Raw genomic sequence first — 18,410 nt, 5'->3', positions numbered from 1 at the left:
TTAGAATGATGTACTGCTTTCTTGGAAATGATTTGCCATTATTGAACCTATATTTTGATCTTGGCAGTAATTTCTTAATCATCTACTTTAGAATTTTTATGATGGATTAAGGTAATCCTTATGGGGCCTATTCTTTCTAGATAAATCTTTTAAAAAAACATGAACATGATTACATTTTAGAAAATGTAGACCTCATGTCCAGACTTAATGGTAACTCTCAAATTATCTTTCAAAGATGAATTTGAAAGTAGTTCTTCCATGATCATATCATTTTCATAGAATTAAATCCAGTTTCCTGCTCACATATCAACAAAACACCCTTGATGATCCTTGTGAACCAATTCCAGATCCAGTGACTTCCATATTCTGAAACCAAAGAAATTTCCATACATAGTTCCTAGTGTACCACAATACAAATCGTGCAGTCCAGCCAGGCAGACGTGTAGATTCACCATACACAATTCAACAGTACCATTGCTTATGTAACTTCTTCTGCTTAGAATTTCTGCCTTATCTATCTGTCTTATCTTCTCCATCTGTTCAAATCTTAATTTTTCCTCATCTTATCTTGAGATCATGATTCTGTGGTTTAATTGATAATGGTGAGTACCTGACGAGACTTGCCATATCATAAGAAGCTCTGGCCAAGCTTCATTTAACTTTTTATCATTCTTTGGTCTGCTGTAGCTGCACAGAATGTTATCTTTTTCCAGATGTTTATAGAATCCCTCAGTTCCCACTTCTCTTTTATACATTTGTTCTCCTATAATGTAAATTCCTTGAGATTAGGCACCACTTTGTTTTCTGGTTTTGTGTCATCAGAGCTTAGAAGAGGACCAGACCTTATAAAAGTACATAATAAATGTGCCATGTTTCTCTTTCCATACACATACAAATAAACATATGTGTCCACATAAATACATAGGCATATGTGTTATTTTGTGTATATGTATGTGGATATGAATATGTATGTGTATTTATTATATTTGTATGTTATGCATTATCTCTATATACATATGTATGCATACACACATATAAAGCGTCTATATATCTAAGGTCAGGATACTTCTTTGTCAAGCCTCATTTATTCTTTCAGATATAAGAGGTCTTGTCCCTGTCATTTCTTATGGTGTAGAGCCACACAACTCTTTTGTTTGTGAACATATCTTATAGAACACTGAATTAACAATCCTTCTGGAGGCAAAAATAGAGACTTCTTTGTCCTCTTCCTGACACATCCTGGATGTCTGACACTCACCAAGTCACTTAGCATCTCAATGCTTTGGACAGCCCTTGACAATTAAATGGGATCTCCTTTCCTCTAGTTTCTCAGTCCCTATCCATGACATTACCCATTTCCCTATCCTTATTCCTATCCCTATCTCTATAGTCATTCTAATCCCTGTCCCCTTCCCTATGCCCTTCCCATTCTAGTTCCTTTCTCTTTAGACCAAAATCTCTATCCTTATTTAACCATTATCCCCTTTTCCTCTCCATATTTCTACCCTGTCTCTATATTCATTCTAATCTATATCTATCCCTATCCCCCCTCCTTATGCCCATTCCATCCCATCTCTATCCCTACCCCTAATATCATTTGTATCCCTAAATCATATCCTGATTCTTATACTCCTCAAAACAACTAGTTGTGGAATTTCTGTAGTATTATTTGTTGAGTGCCTAGATCTTGAGATTGAAGTAGAGAACAGAGATCCCATTGTAGGTACAAATCTGTTATTTAGGAACCTGAGTTTTGAAAGTTGGAGAGGATGGAATAATATGCAAATAACAGAATCATTTTGAACAATTTTCAGACTAAGCAACTGAAGAATAAAATTAAAAAATATATACGAATTCATCTGAAGTGAATATGGAATGCTAACCTGATGCAGTAGAAGAAAAAATATCAGAACCTTTATCAGCAGAGGATTTCTATGCAGTAATTCTGTCTGATTCTTGACTTAAAGTTGATGAGGATGGCATAATATGAAAATAGCAGTCATTTTGAATAATTTTCAGACTAAGGACCTGCAGAACAAATTTCAAAAAATCTATAAACTCATCTGAAGTGAATGTGGAATACAAACCTGAAACAGTAGAAGAAAAAATATCAGAACAATTATCAGCAGAAGATTTCTAATCATTAAGTCTGTCTTATTCTTGACTCAGATGAAAGTTGGCAAGGATGACATAATATAAAAATAGCAGAGTCATTTTGAATAACTTTCAGACTAAAGACCTGTCAAACAAATTTGAAAAAGTCTATTATCTCATCAGATGTTAATATGGAATGCAAACTTGTTATGGCAGAAAAAGAAAAAATATCAATAGAACAATTATCAGCAGAGGATTCCTATTCAGTAAGTCTTCTGATTCTTGACTTAGATCAAATGTTGAGATAAGCATCTTGGGTGAGTTTGAGCTAAAGGTCAAGAAAGCACAAGTTTTGGTGACCCTCGGGGATGAAGGCTTCCCATGGGACTCTGCTGTGATAACACAACTGCATCATCTGTGGCCTCACTTGGTGAAAGCTCTGTACCCAAACTTCTTTACCTGGGTTACATCCTGTTTTATCTTGGACTACATACTTGTTTTATCCTCATGCTAATTTTGTGGTTTTCTGCTATAAAGAACTGTCTGATGCTGTAAATAAACAGCTCTGCTAGTTGTCCTGCTAGCACCCCCACCTGTGTCTATGTATTTCATTTCTCTCTTGAGCCAAACTAATCCCCCTGTTTTTTTTTTTTTGGGGGGGGATAGAGGGCTATTATTTCACACCCCAAGGTGGGGCAGGTCAGGGACTTGAAGCTGGTCTGGAGACTGAGAAAGTCTTTCAAGAGAAGAAAGCCCTTGTGGAAGAGTCATCAAAACTTCCAGGAAAAATTAAGGGTAAGGGCGAGGCTTGGAAGAAAGCCAAATATGGCAAGGCTTTCATTTTTTTTTCCAAACTAGTACTGGGGGTGTAAAAGGGAAGAACTATTTAAAGAAATAAAGAAACCATGGCAGGACATAAATAAAGGGCTTAGAAATTAATACCAACAATAATAATCATGATAAATAGACAAGTTTTTACAGGCTGTTTATGAATGTTCTCCATGGTTCCCAAGGAAAGGAGAATTGAGCTTAGAAGATACTTGGAATCTACATGATTGGAGAATAGTGTCTGAACAGATAGATGAATATATGATAAAATGCTGTTGACCTTTTCTCTTCCCCACTTCTTCATTGTGATTCTGCCAGAAAGCTTCCCCCACTCCTGCTCTCTCTCTCTCTCTCACTCTCTCTCTCTCTCTCTCTCTCTCTCTCTCTCTCTCTCTCTCTCTCTGTGGCTTGTCTGTTTTCAATTTTTGCAATTATCTCTCGACCTTGAAGAGATTTTTTTGAAAACTAGTGAGAGAGAGAGAGAGAGAGAGAGAGAGAGAGAGAGAGAGAGAGAGAGAGAGAGAGAGAGAGAGAGAATTATTTCATGAACAAGATTTGGATAAGTGTTAAAAAGGAAATGTATTTGAAGTTAAAAGAATCAGGAAAGAGACTGTATATTACCAAATATGTTTTATATTGAAATCATAAAAAGAAATGCTATTTTTAATTTCAGAAATTTTTGTGTAATTAAATTCCATAAAGACAAGAAAGTCAGGTTTATTCTAAATTATATAATTTGGATACTAAGTAATGCCAAAAATAAATAAAAGAAATAAGGAGAAACTAAATAATCTTTTACCAGAATGATATCATAGCTTAGCTTCAGGAGTTTATCAATATAGATTCTGTTAATTTTAGTTATTACAGAAAATTATGGGTCAAGTGAGGATTTTGAGAACAGAAGATTTCACCTGCATACCCACAAAAGACTTGTCATCTTCAAAAGAAGTTATTTGGTTTATTCTGTTTGAAGAAGGGGGACAGGAGATATTCCAATTAGGCTGAGGGATTTTTGAATGACTGTTTGCCTTCTCATAAGTTATACCAGTTAAAATCTAGAAGTGTTAAATATTAATACCTTTGTATGGAAAAAATATATTATGATGATGGAATGTTCTCTGTGTTTGTTCTTGTGCAAGAGTAAAAGTGGAATTTTACCCCGAGTTCAGGGACCACTCTGATTTGAAGTGCTCTGACTCTGTTGTGATTTATATATATTTGTTTTAAAATACAGGCAGAGGAAAGCTCTTAGCTGACTCTGCATTGTCAAGACCACTGTCATGTCTCTGTGTTCTGATTGGCCAAATCTCTTTCCTTTCTCTCTTTTCAAAATTGAATTTTTTCTTTTTCCAAAAACTCATAATTCAGTGCAACAGGATATTTTCCTGAAAATCATGTTGTTTTGGGGAAAGAAGGGGTTCTAGGGGCTGCTAGGTGGCAGAGTGGATAGAGCACCGGCCTTGGAGTCAGGAGTAGCTGGTTTCAAATCCAACCTCAGACACTTAATAATTACCTAGCTTTGTGGCCTTGGACAAGCCACTTAACCCCATTGCCTTGCAAAATCTTTAAAAAAAGTAGGGGTTCTATTAATTGCTCTTATTTTCTATAGTTTGTTTTCTGGTCTGATTGTCTAACAGAATGTTACTTACTGATTTGGCAAATTATACTTATAAGGGACCTAGTAGAAATTGAAATTGCCCCTAAAATTATTTTTTCAATTATTTTTCCCCACTCAAATTTCCCTCTGTGTCCTTAAAAGTTCAGATCACTCTTCACTTGAGAACATTATCCACAATACAGAAAAGTCTCCAAAGACCACAGTATTTTTTTCTGTATTGTTTCACATTTTTCCTCAAAAATTTTGATATAAGCACTGTGTTTCTTGCCTTGCTGATACAGAAAGAAGTGAAACTAATTTAAAGCCAAGAGACTCCCAGAGCACCTAGAACATCTTCAATAGTCCAGTTCTGTCTATCTTTCCCATGGGATAGAACAATGCTGGTAAAGGCAAGTGAGAAGGATACCTTACAAAGCATACCACACCTCACTAATAATAAACATAATTGAGCAATGCATTCAATCAATTTCTTGGTTGTTGTGGTCCTCTAGTAGGGTTAGTAATATCAGTAGCAATTCTCTGTTAACACAAGCGTTGCTATAGATTATATATATATATATATATATATATATATATATATATCTCCTTATCCTTTTCCTTTTTTTCATCTTTTTGATTTATAGACCAAGTAGTTAGCATATTTGTTCTTCTCTGATATTTGAAATAAATTATCTTTTAAATACCCATATAACTGGTTAAATGGAAGTGGGTTGGGGGGGACACTTAGTTTATCCTTCTGTATTTGACTCGCAAAATGATTTTATGCAAAGTCCTGTCTTCTTGCTCTATTTTTATTTCAATTTTATGTTTCAAATTCTCTTCCTCTCTTCAACAATTGAGAAAGCTAGAGATATGATAAACATATTCATATGAAAAGAACAAAAAAAATCCTTCAATCTACATTCAGAATTTATCAGTTTCCTCTCTAGAATTGAATAGCATTTTTCATCTTGAAAACATTATTTCAGTTCTTGTTGATCATTATACTGGTCAGGGTTACCCCAAGTCTTTCACAATTTTTATGGATGTTGCTGTTATCATGTAAATTATTCCCTTGGTTTTGTGCACTTCACTCTGTATCAGTTAATTTAATAAATATATATTGCATCATTTCTAATGGTATGATAGTTTTATACTGTAATATTCATATATCATAATTTGTTTGACCTTTTCCCAGTTGATGGACTTAGTTTCCAATTCTTTGCCAGCAAAAAAAGAGATAGCTCCTTATAAATATTATTTATGCCTATGGGTCATTCTTCTTTGCTCTCCTTGTAGTATAAATCAATCAGAGATATTGCAAGATCAAAAAGTATACACAATTTTATAGCCCTTTTGATCATAGTTAGAAAAATTTCACTAGCATACTTGAATTAGTTCAGCTCTAGACTAAGAACGCATCTATTTTCCCATTTCATCTCCAGCACATCATTTGCCTTTTCGGTCATCTTAGCATCTTAATATTTTTTAATAGTTTTAGTTTATATTTCTCTTAATTACCAATATATAGAATATTTTTTCTTCAATTATTTTTATTTAAGGGAATGGGGTTAAGTGTTCATGTAATAATAAATTTGTTTACAGATTTTATTCATATTTTCAAGTGTAAAAAAATCATGTACAATAAAATTAAGTAGCAAAGGGGCAGCTTGGTAGTGTAATGGATAGAACACCAGCCCTGGAGTCAGGAAGACCTGAATTCAAATCCAGCCTCAGAAAATAATTTCCCAGCTGTATTAACTTTGGCAGTTTGCTTAACCCCACGACCTTAAAAAATAAAATTAAAAAACAAATTATTAATTAATTAATTATTTGATTTTTTCTTTTTTTTTATTAAGGATATTATTTGAGTTTTACAATTTTCTCACAATCTTGCTTCCCTCCCCCCACCCCCACCCCACAGATAGCACTCCATCAGTCAGTCTTTACTTTGATTCCATGTTGTACCTTGATCCAAATTGGATGTGATGAGAGAGAGATTGTATCCTTAAAGAGAACAGAATTCCCAGAGGTAACCAGATCAGACAATAAGATATCTGGTTTTTTTCCCAAATTAAAGGGAATAGTCCTTGTACTTTGTTCAAACTCCACAGCTCCTTATCTGGATACAGATGGTACTCTTCTTTGCAGACAGCCCAAAATGGTTTCCAATTGTTGCACTGATGGAATGAGCAAGTCCTTCAAGGTTGAACATCACTCCCATGTTGCTGTTAGGGTGTACAGTGTTTTTCTGGCTCTGCTCATCTCACTCAGCATCAAGTTCGTGCAAATCCCTCCAGGTTTCCCTGAAATCCCATCCCTCCTGGTTTCTAATAGAACAATAGTGTTCCATGACATACATATACCACAATTTGCTAAGCCATTCCCCAATTGAAGGACATTTACTGGATTTCCAATTCTTTGCCACTAAAAACAGGGCTGCTATAAATATTTTTGTACAAGTAATGTTTGTATCCTTTTTCCTCATCTCTTCAGGGTGTGGTATTGCTAACCCTTCTCTTCCAGGGAAAAAGATGGACATTTAAGGAAATGGAAGAAATCCAAAAATTTCTGGTGAAACGACCATAACTAAACAGAAAATTTGGATTTCAAACAGGAGGTTCAAGAGACACATGAAAAGGTAAAAAAAAGGGGGGGGCGGTAAAAGGAAAAAAATGCAATACAGTAAATTGAAACTGGCTATATTCCAGCATGGGGGTGGGAAGAGACTCTCATAAATCCTGCGAAATGTAACTGTAACAGAGAGAATACACCTAGCCAGAAATGATGGACATCCATGACCTATCCATGAGTCTGCCATCTAATGGGATGTAACTGGCTTTAACCCCACTTGGGAGAAAGACTCTAATAACTCTCAGGAATATTCAATAGATTATACTGTATACTGAACTAGAAGGCACAGACGCTCAGAATTTTCTATGACCTAGATAGAATGATCTAAAAAAATACACTACCTCCCTAAAAAGGGGGACAGGAAAGAGAACGGGAGGAGGGAGGGGATTGAATGGGACAAATCTCATTACACTAAGAAGAACAAAAACCCTATGGTAAAAGAGGGGAAGAAGGGAGCAGAGGAGGAACACCTCAATCTTTTTCTCATCAGACTTGGCTTAAAGTCAACCTACACATACTCAGTTAACTTATAAAACATCTAACCTTTCAAGTATTAAAAGGCGAAAAGGGGAGGGGGGACGGAGAAAGAGAAGGGGAGTGGGGGAAATAAGGGGAAATAACAAAAGGAAGGGAAGGGAAAAGGGAAAAAGCAAAAGGGGAAAGAAAGGGGAGGGTGTGATATAGGAGGGCAAACACACTGAAGGGGGTGGTATTCAAAAACAAAATACTGAGGAATATGGATAAAAGGGGGGGGAAAGGGGGAAAATATAAATGGAGGGAAGATAGCACAGAGGGCAATAAAGAATTAGTAATCATAACCTTGAATGTGAATGGGATGAACTCTCCCTTAAAACATAAGTGAATATCAGAGTGGATTAAAAACCAGAATCCTACAATATGCTGCTTACAAGAAACTCATTTGAAGCAGAGAGATACATATAGAGTAAAGGCAAAAGGTTGGAGCAAAATATATTTTGCTTCAGCTGAAGGAAAAAAAGCAGGGGTGGCAATCCTTATCTCAGACAAAGCAGCAGCAAAAATAGATAGCTTTAAAAGATATAAGGAAGGAAACTTCATCCTCCTAAAAGGTACCATAGACAATAAAGTCATTTCAACATTGAATGTATATGCACCCAGTGGGACAGCACCCAAATTCTTAGCGGAAAAACAAATTATTTAGCAACACATTTTAAATATTCTAAGCTAGGCAATTCAGAGGGGCCATCTACCCAAACAAGTTGTCCACTGAGAAATGTTCCCCAAAACTAATGTTCTATGTTACTTACATCCTAATGCATCTGTTTTTCTTCATCTCTATAGCAGCAGAAGTTTACAGAAATGTTAAAGAGTGTCATGTTTGATGAGACAACAAAAAGAAATATATCCTGTAAGATTTTAGAAGTATTTTGAGTGTTAGCTTTGGAAGATGGAATTGTGGTCAAGTTTTCTCCCAGAAACCACATTGGAATTCACAGTGGTGCTGCTTTTCTAATTTACTGTTTATCCCATAGATGTCTTATATTCGTATTACTAAAATTGAAATAATGAACTTTCCACCTAACCAGGCTTGCAGTCGCTGTTCCTTACTTTGCTTGTGCTGTATACTTACCAAGGCTTACTTCTTATCTGCTGCCACCCTCATCCAGTTCCTTTCCAAAGTCTTTTGATATTACATTGTTTTTTTCAGTTTTTGCAAAGCTGTGGGCTTAAGTGACTTGCCCAAGGTCACATAGCTAGGTAATTATTATGTGTCTGAGACCAGGTTTGAACTCAGGTTATCCTGATTCCAGCTAATGCTCTATTCACTGTACCACCTAGTTGTCCCGTGATATTACTTTTGTAACATCCTTTCTATATGAACTCTCTTTTTCTCCTCTTTCATTTCTACAGAAATAATGCAGCCTTCATCACTTCAGGTCTGTAATATTTCAATAGCTTGTTCATTTTTCTATCTGCAATAAATCTCTCACCATTTCAGTGTATTCTTCACTCAGTATCAACATGATCCTCCTAAAGGTCACATCCCATCAAGTCTACCCTGTTGATTTAATTAAAGCCACAGGTTATCTAAAACTTGAGTATCACTTATACTCTCCTGAATGACATTCAAAGTAATTGAAAATCTTATGCCTCCTCTTACCAACATACTTCTTTTATCTTTTTTCTTCAAGATAATAGGGTGAAGTGATTTGACCTAGGTCACACAGCAGGTAAGTATTAAGTGTCTGAAGAAGCTGGATTTGAACTCAGGTCCTCCTGACCCCAGGATTGGTGCTGTATCCACCGTTCCACCCAACCACACCCCACGAACATGCTTTTCAACATGATTTATATCTTTCTTAACCTCATTCTGTAAATAAATTATATTTAATCTATTGATATTGGGCTCCTCAAACAAGATGCTCTATCTCCTAGGCATTTTCCCTGACTACATGTATCCATGACTGGAATGTTCTGATTCTTCATCTTTGACTAAAGATTTCCTGGCTTTCTCCAAGTCCAGAAGAAAAGACATTTTCTATGCAAATTAAAGCTTCTCTGAGGTGCCACTTCACACCTCTCAGACTGGCCAATATGATCAGAAAGGACAATGATCATTGTTGGAAGAGTTGTGGGAAATTTGGGACACTAATACATTACTGGAGGAGCTGTGAACTCATCCAACATTTCTGGAGACAAATTTGGAATTATGCCCAAAGGGCAACAAAAATATACATACCCTTTGATCCTGCAATACCATTATTGGACTTATAGCCTAGAGATGATGAAGAAAAGGTAAAAACATCACTTGTATAAAAATATTCATAGCAGCCTTGTTTGTGGTGGTGAAGAATTGGATGATCAAACTTGATGGACTTGCTCATTCCATCACTGTAACAATCAGGGACAATTTGGGGCTGTCTGCAATAGAGAATACCATCTGTATCCAGAGAAAGAACTCCAGAGTTTGAACAAATTCCAAGTATCTTTAATTTAGAAAAAATACCTGATATCTTATTGTCTGATCTTGCTATCTTATACTTTTTTCTTAAAAATATGATTTCTCTCTCATCACACTCAATTTAGATGGATGTATAGCATGGAAACAATGGAAAGACTGGCAAATGGCCTTCTATGGGGGTGGGGGAGGGAAGTAAGATTAGAGGAAAAATTGTAAAACTGAAAATGATATCTTTATAATTAAAAGACATTTTCTAGAGGAAGGGGTCCTTTCATTGTCCTTTTCAATCATTTTTATTTTCTTGATTACTGTATCTCTGTAGCTTTTGTCTTATGGATCCCTTATTTATTCTTTCAGCATGTGTTGCAATCCCCAACCCAGTAGGGGACTCTCATTCAGCTCAGGAGAGAAAAGAAAACATATTAACACTCAGGTGGGGAGTATCAGCAAGAAGACTGATGGAGCCAGTTCATTGAAAACATCCAACAGTTCTTATGGAAGAAAACCACAAAATTAGCACACAGGATGAAAAAATGGTGTAACTTTGTTATGGGTAGGAATTAACCCAGCAGGTTGTGACCCAGGTCAAGAAGTTCAGAAACAGGGCTTACTGCATAGTGAAGCCACGAATGAGACCACAAGTGATGCAGTTGTGTTTTAAATCAAGAGTTCTTTGGAAGCTTTCAGCTCAAGGATTACCAGAGCTGGGGTTATTTTGATTATAACTGGCCTCTTGACCCATCTATGAGCATGTTAACTCTCCTAACAGACTTTTGAGCAGAGATAATCTTGTACCCTCCTTCTTGGTACAGTACACAGCATAGTAACTTAGGCAGATGAGGGCACTACATGAAGGTTCTTTCCATGATTATTCAGACTCAAAATGAATCCACATACTGATATTGCAGTTAAAAATCACAGATGACAGAATGGAGATGATGCTAAGTAGTTTCTCTGATTTCTGTAATTTTAGCTTGTCTATTTTTGCTTGTGCACTTTTGATATATTATGTATTTAAGGAAATTCTACATTTTTCTTTTTTTCTCAGTTTGCTAAACTATCACTAAATTTACATTTCAGATAGAATTTATATGAGAAAATAATATGGTTCTTAATTCGTTTGCAGTGAATACTGAGTTGTCTTCTAGGTCGAATTTCTAATTACAGAAATAAGTCCTTTAGACCTTTTCCAGGAAGAATGTAAGAAAACTATACATGCAAATGACTTGATTTCAAGTCTACTTTCTTGCTGTTCTTGGCTTGGAAAATATCTCAGAGATTCCTGGGAAGATGGACTCAGGTTTGGAGCTAAGAGTGATTAAAATAGGAGTAAAACTGCATCAAGGGGCAGATCTCTAGGGTGGCATTGCTGACCAAAACTGCCCTGGACTGGCTGAGAAGTGCTCCAGGTGGGAGATCTATCCCGAAGGAGAGGCCAGGGGATAATAGGGTGCCTCAAAGAAGGGAGCTTGGCTTCCCTCTCCTGGAATTTCCCCAAACTCTTAAATGGGTAAGGTTACCTCTAGACTTGGGAGGGGGCAAGGGAGCCATGTGGAAGCCTGATTGGAATTTGTAACATATGTTGGAAATTTAGGGTCACCTAAGATGGCAGTGGAGTCAGGAGGACCTGAATTCAAAGCTTAACTTAGATACTAGATGTAACTAGGTGTGACCCTGGGAAAGTCACTTAACCCCAATTGCCTTGCAAAAACAAACAATAATTTGTATGTTAAAGATGGCTAATAGCTAAACAAATTTATATAGAGATGTTTCTAGCTATATATTTGAATTGGGAATATTGTGGATATTATATATATATATATATATATATATATATATATATATATATTCTGAAACTGGTTTGCTTTGAAGTAAAGGCATCTATGTAATATGAGAAGGATAAACACAAGATAATTTGAGATTTTTGTGTGATAATATTTAGCTTAATTTTTATGTGCAAATCTACAATCTCCTGGCCCCAAAAGATGTTTATTTAAAGTAAAATATAGCAGGCAAGAAGCAGGGTTTTTCTAGCCAAGGGGAATCTGATACAACATCCTTATATAGATTGAGTGGATATGATTTCAGACAAAGGGTTGCCTCTAGTAACAGGTAGGAATTGAGGTCTGTAGAGTCAGTTATAGTTAGAATACGTGGTTTTAGCATAGACCCAGAAAGGACACTTAAAACTTTAGGTAAGGGGTTCATAATTGGAATTTGGTGAATTAGACTCACTGGAAGCTCCACTTTGGAAAAACAACGATTTTAGATAATAGAACTTTTAATCAATTTTCAATGTCAGAGCCCAGGATGGTCAACAAAAAGGAAATGCTACTCGGTCAATATGTTGTTCTTGGGCCCAAGCAAGCCAATGGGCTGAAGATGTCAAGTGACAGGGATGTGCAGTCAAAGGGACAGCTTTCTCAGTATAGCCTGAGGCTGTACTCTTTTGACTTTATTTCCCCAAAGTGACATGGATAATGTCTCACCTGAGTAATAAATCTGGTCTAAGACACTTGACTACCCACATGACCTCTGCCTGGACAGTGACGTTCAAAAGTTATAATCATAAAGGAATATTCCTTTGATTTCCTGGATATTTACAGTAAAATAGTAAGTAAATCTGATAAAAGTTTTAGGTGATTTAATAGCCAGATAGGTTAGAAGTGTGGCTCTGATAGCTGCTATCAGCTACATGTTAAGATAGGAATTAAGTATCATTAGTTTTTATGTTAGGGAGATGTTTAGGTAAGAAGAATCGGAAATCAGTTTCAAGGTCTGATTTAGGGAAAGGAATGTGAGTCAGATAAATACATCAGGAAAAGGAAAAACTGCAAATATTTTGGAAAAAACTCACTTTGGTTAAGAGTGTTTGAGTCATTATTGTGATGAGAACAAAAGGTTAAATCTAAATACTACAAGGTTGAGTTAATGTGATAATTCTCATTGGAAATTTGCTCATATAGTAAAACACTGGGGATATTGTGCTGAAGTGAAGTATGGTATGTCAATAGGACATAGGACATAGTAAGGCAAAAATGTAAATTGTAATAAGTTCCAAACTCTCATTGTCTTTTGATGAAAACAAGTGTTTTGAGCTGAGTAAAATGTTATATAGTTTCTTTACCAGAAGACAAGGTCTAATCAAGTCACCTGAGTTGGAAAGGACTTTCTGGAACAGATTCAGAATATGCAGAAAGGACACTGGATGTCTCCAGAGGAGAAGAGAAGAGAGGAAATACACTGGACCAGTACATCTCCACCATCACTTCCTATGTGTACATTGTTTAGTCAGGCTGTTTGTATCTGTAACTTCCCTTTGGTTCTGAAAGTGATACCCCTACTTTTCCTTATGGAAAGGAAGAGGAAGAGACAGGGGTAACAATGTCCTCCATTGAGAGAAAAAGAGGGAGATTATTGGGTGGCATGCTTATATCCTATGAGAATCTGTATATCCTATCTAGGGAGAGTCCTATCTCTGATTTAGAGAACTGGGGTATTACTAATGGTGGGAGGAGAATCTAGCTGACAGAAGTCAATGCCCAGTCTTTTGCTGTGGCTAAGTGTTGGACTTGCAGTAGTCCACAGAAGTTTGAGAATCGGCTTGAGTGCCAGTCCCCCTGGGTCTGGCCTAGATTCTCAGTTCCTGGTCAGAGTCATTGTGGCACTGGATTCTGATCCAGAGGAGAGAAACACCACTGGCATATGACTGAGTCAGTTTAGGGTGACTATTGTTTATACCACTCTGGCTAGGAGAGTTTACCAGGGAGTAACAGATGTCTAGACATGTCCAGAAGCAGGATACATATATTCTGCTCTGTACAACTTAGAGATAGGTAGATTGAGATGTAATGATAGTACTTGGATCCCTTGTAAAAATGCACAAATTGGAGGACTTGTTAAGGGAAATTGTGATTATCAGTTAGTATGGACTTGCAAGGAAAGTGTGGACATGGCCAGTTGAAGGAAAAATAATTCAAGGAACATTACTAGTTATATCAGGTATTCTTGGGGTTGGTCCAATGGCAAAAAAACCAGGGATTTATTTTGATCACTTTTGGAGCCAGGAAGATCTATCTAAAACATTTTGGTATAAAAGTGTTTGCCTGTGGAAGGAGGTTCAACAACTTTGGAAATGCATCTATTATCATAATCTACATGGCTTAACTAGAGCACCCCTTGGAAGTCAGGATGAACAGTATTATCCTTTTGTTGGAAACTGGGAAACTATCTTCCTGGAATATAGTTTCAACCAGTGTCAACCAGTGTCAACCAGTGTCAACCAGCACTAAAGAGACATTATTGGATTCGTGGGACTACTGCCTATCCCCATTTGTCCAAAGGGTTGATCAGGGAGTTATCTAGACTTAAGGGCCAATTACCTGGCCATAGAATAGGAGTTGGGGATATGGAACCCCAATTTATAGCTTGATTAGATTCTTAAGCTGTAGTGGAAAAATTACCAGTTAGACAGCTAGGGCCTCGACTTGCAGGTTGGCCAAGCCACACACACCAGTGAGGCAATTATTCAACATAGATTGTCATTAGGCTATTGACTGAAGGAGAGTCTGTGGTAAATTGAACCTAACAAGTTGCTGCCTAAAGATAGATGTCAACAGGCAAGTAGTAAAAGACATCAGAAAGTTGACATGTGCTCCCACACTAACCTGGAAAAAAAGACAAGACCATGTCTCTGATAATGAGGAACTAAAATTCTCGATAGAAGAAAAAGCCAGTAGTTATGTCAGCAACAAGGGTTGGGATTTAAGAAAGAAATCACTAATCAGGTCTGGAACCCCAAATTCTTATTATCAAAGAAAAGGGGGGAAATTGTGGGGAATATCTGGGTGTTTGGGTTCCACAAGAATATGAAAAACTATATTGCTGCCCATGGCCAGGTAATGAGTTAAGATAAAAGATTTAGCCTCTATTTGATCAAAAACTAAAGAGACTAAAGCAGATCTAGCTGTTCTTACAGATTAGTATAATGAGCATGGATCGGGAAATGTATATGCACCAATGTATCAGATTTGTGACCCCAGCCTACAGTTGGCATGAAGGGGCAGGAACAAAGCCTTTCAAAACTGCATAAAATAGCTTCCATTTCTGGGATTGCTTGCCCCTCTCTCCCACTATGAGAGCTGTGCAATTTTGTTAAGATGTCTTAATAAAAACCACTTCATGATTCATTCACGAGACATTTATATTAACTTGCATTTTCCAGTAAAATTAGATGGATGAAATCATGACATACACAATTACCACAAAGAAAGTTGCTATTTGTTTTCTTTTGAAAAAGGAATCAGTGTTTTCAGAGAAAAAGACTTGGAAGAATTCAATTAAAAAAAGCACCAGGAAAGAAATAAATTTTCAATCTGGATGACTTTGATGGTCTTTATTTTACCCCATTCCCAGCAACTAATATGAAGTTCTGCTCAAATCACAAAGCATCTGTTTTGGGAGTGGACAGAACAGTTGAAAAGTGTCAGTCCTAATTAGAGGACAGTGAGAGAGTTTTTTTTTTGATTTTTTGATTTTCCAAGTTACATGTTAACTTTTAGAAGTTGATGTGGTGAATTTTCCTTCCACATATCATTTTGGAACTTTCTGTAGGTGCTGTTTTTCTAATTTACAATTCATTTACCACATCTGTATTCAGAGAGGGTATTGTGGAGTTTAAATGAAGCTTATTAGTCAGAACTTCCAAAACTGCAATCCTTATCTTTATCCCTCACCCCCTTGGAAAAAAGTTCTTTTTCCTATTAGTCTCATTCTTCATTTAGTCATCCTAACTAATAAACTAATTGTCTTTTTCGACTCCTTCTTTCCCGCATTCCATCCAATTAGTGCCAAAGTCTATCTGTTGTAATATGTTTCATTTTCTCACACTGGCAAAAACTTAAAGATCATCTGCATCATCTAAAGTCTGGCTATCTGTTGCAATGGAATGATAGTTGTTCTACTTCCTACATGTCCCTTCCCAAAGAGGTACTCCAGAATTTTTTCTCCTCAAGTATGCATTTATACTCAAACCATATTGATTCTCTATTACCTCCCAAGAGTAACTCTCAAGACAACTTAGCATTGAAAGATTTTTAAAATCTCTACTTTTCCTTCCCTTTCACACACATACACACACACACACACACAAATGCACGTACACAAACATACACATATACATATATATTTGTAATGTTTTCTCATTCCTCATGTACTATTTTCTGCCTTTTCTTTTCTCTGACTTCAAGTTCAAGCTAAAAGTATATTTTCTAGAAGCAGTTCTAATGTCTTTCATTGATCAATTAACTTTAACTTATATAGATTGTTTATGAAATTGCTAGTATGTTATCCTCCCCAAATATAGCTTATTAATACATATGTATATATGTGTGTATATATATATATATATGTAAAACATATATATAGGGCTTCTTTCAATGTAATCACTAATATGTTCTCTCCTGTAGCAAACTATGAGCCTTTTTGATGGTAGAAATTGTCTTGGACTGTCCTTCCTAGCCTTGGCATATTGTATAATGACTTAGAAAGTATGAGCTTGGGCACATCTTGTATGTTTACTGACTCATTGACCAACCTATCATTTCCATAGTTACTCAAACTCACTATGAATTCAGTTATAGGTATTGAGGTTAAAAATCAGATGACTGAATTACCATGATATTCCATTTTTAATTCTCAAAGTTTTCAGCACATAACTTGTTGAATATTAATGATTATTTTATTTCTCCAAGGATTTTAAAATTTTATCTTCTATGTTTCTACTTAGGGTCTTTTGATATTTGATGTATTTGGAGAAATTATATTTTTTCATTTTTTGAATTTGGCAACCCATAAACTAAATTTAGATTTCAGGTAAAATTTGTGAGAAAGAGAATCTGGTTCCTAATTTATTTTTATTTTCATTTATTTTTGATGTGGGGATGAATGTTTATATCTTTTAATTATTTGCTTATATAAATATCTTGTTTGTTTTCCAAGTACATACAGTGGTGGTTTCCACTAATCATTTTTAGCAAGGTTTTCAGTTTTACAATTTTTCTCCCCCTCCCTTCCTTTCACCCTTCCCCAAGAGAAAAAAAATCTACTTTACGTTTTTAACCATGTTAAACATAGATTGAAAATTAATGTGTTGTGAAGAAAGAATCAGATCCAAAAGGAATAAAAAAATATTACAGAGAAAAAATGGTATAATATATAAGAAAACTCTTAAAATTGAATAATGGGTTTTGGTGTTCATTTAAACTCCACAATTCCTTCTCTGGATACAGATGGCATTCCCCATCACAAGTCATTTAAAATTATCTTTGATGATGACACTGCTGAAATGAACAAGACCATCATGCCTGATTATCATCCTATGTTAGTGTATATGATGTTCTTCTGGTTCTGCTCATTTCACTCAGCTTCAATTCATGCAGGTCTTTCTAGGCTTTTCTGAAATCCCATCCTTCATGCTGGAACACAATCACATTCACCACAATTTGTTCTGTCATTCTTCAATTAATGGACATAACTTCAATTTCCATGAATATTTTTGTACATGTCGGATTTTTAACTTTTTCTATGATATCTTCAGGATGCAGACCAAGGAGAGGTGTTGCCAGATCAAAAGGCAAGAGAATTTTATTGCACTTTGGTCATAATTCCAGATTGCTCTCCAGAAAGGTAGGATCAGTTCACAACTTCACTAACAAAGCATTAAGGTCCTATATTTTTCACATTCCCTCCAACATTGATCATTATCCTTTCTACTGGTCAATCAGAGATGGAAATTGGTTTCTCAAAGATTTGCTAATCAATAAAGATTTAGAGCAATTTTTCACATGATTATAGATAGCTTTGTCTGAGAATTGCCTTTGCATATCCTTTGAGCATTTGTCAATTAGGGAATCCTAATTTATTTTCAATGAACACTAAGACTTCTTCTAGGCCATATCATGATATATCTCTTTAGGAATGTATTTCTTTAGGAGAACGCAGTCTCTTCTCTGAAATTTAACCTTTAAAAAAAAACTCATTGTTTTCTCAGAGGTCAATTATTCTTCCCAGCAATAAGAAGTTATAGGTGATATGTTTGAGTGGAATATTTTTCTTATGGAAAGTCTCAGTTTCTCAGAACCAATATAAGAAGTCTTAGATTATCAAGTATACTTGGATGACTTAGATTTAACAAAATCCACCAAAAATAAAGTTACTATTTCAGTTTTTTGGAAAGGGAACCAGTGTCTTCAGAGAAAGGGATTTTTAAGAATTTAAAATTTAAAAAAAATTGAACCTCATGTATATGTGAAAAAC

General features: G+C 35.8%; 1 protein-coding gene and 1 long non-coding RNA gene across 2 annotated transcripts in view; one reads left to right on the top strand and one right to left on the bottom strand.

Moving 5' to 3' along the window:
• The window catches only part of LOC141520938 (uncharacterized), a 36,903-nt gene extending 34,212 nt beyond the window's left edge, over nucleotides 1-2,691 (top strand). Inside the window, exon 4 of the long non-coding RNA XR_012477802.1 lies at nucleotides 1,815-2,691. This is a non-coding gene — a long non-coding RNA (uncharacterized LOC141520938). The remainder of the gene's footprint in view (nucleotides 1-1,814) is intronic.
• LOC141505173 (uncharacterized) overlaps nucleotides 1-18,410 on the bottom strand; it is a 205,220-nt gene that overhangs the window by 80,306 nt on the left and 106,504 nt on the right. The window lies entirely within an intron of this gene.

This window comes from Macrotis lagotis, chromosome 1 (genome assembly GCF_037893015.1).
Source record: "Macrotis lagotis isolate mMagLag1 chromosome 1, bilby.v1.9.chrom.fasta, whole genome shotgun sequence".
Taxonomy (NCBI): Eukaryota; Metazoa; Chordata; class Mammalia; order Peramelemorphia; family Peramelidae; genus Macrotis; species Macrotis lagotis.
This window is presented reverse-complemented; position numbering and strand designations above follow the sequence as displayed.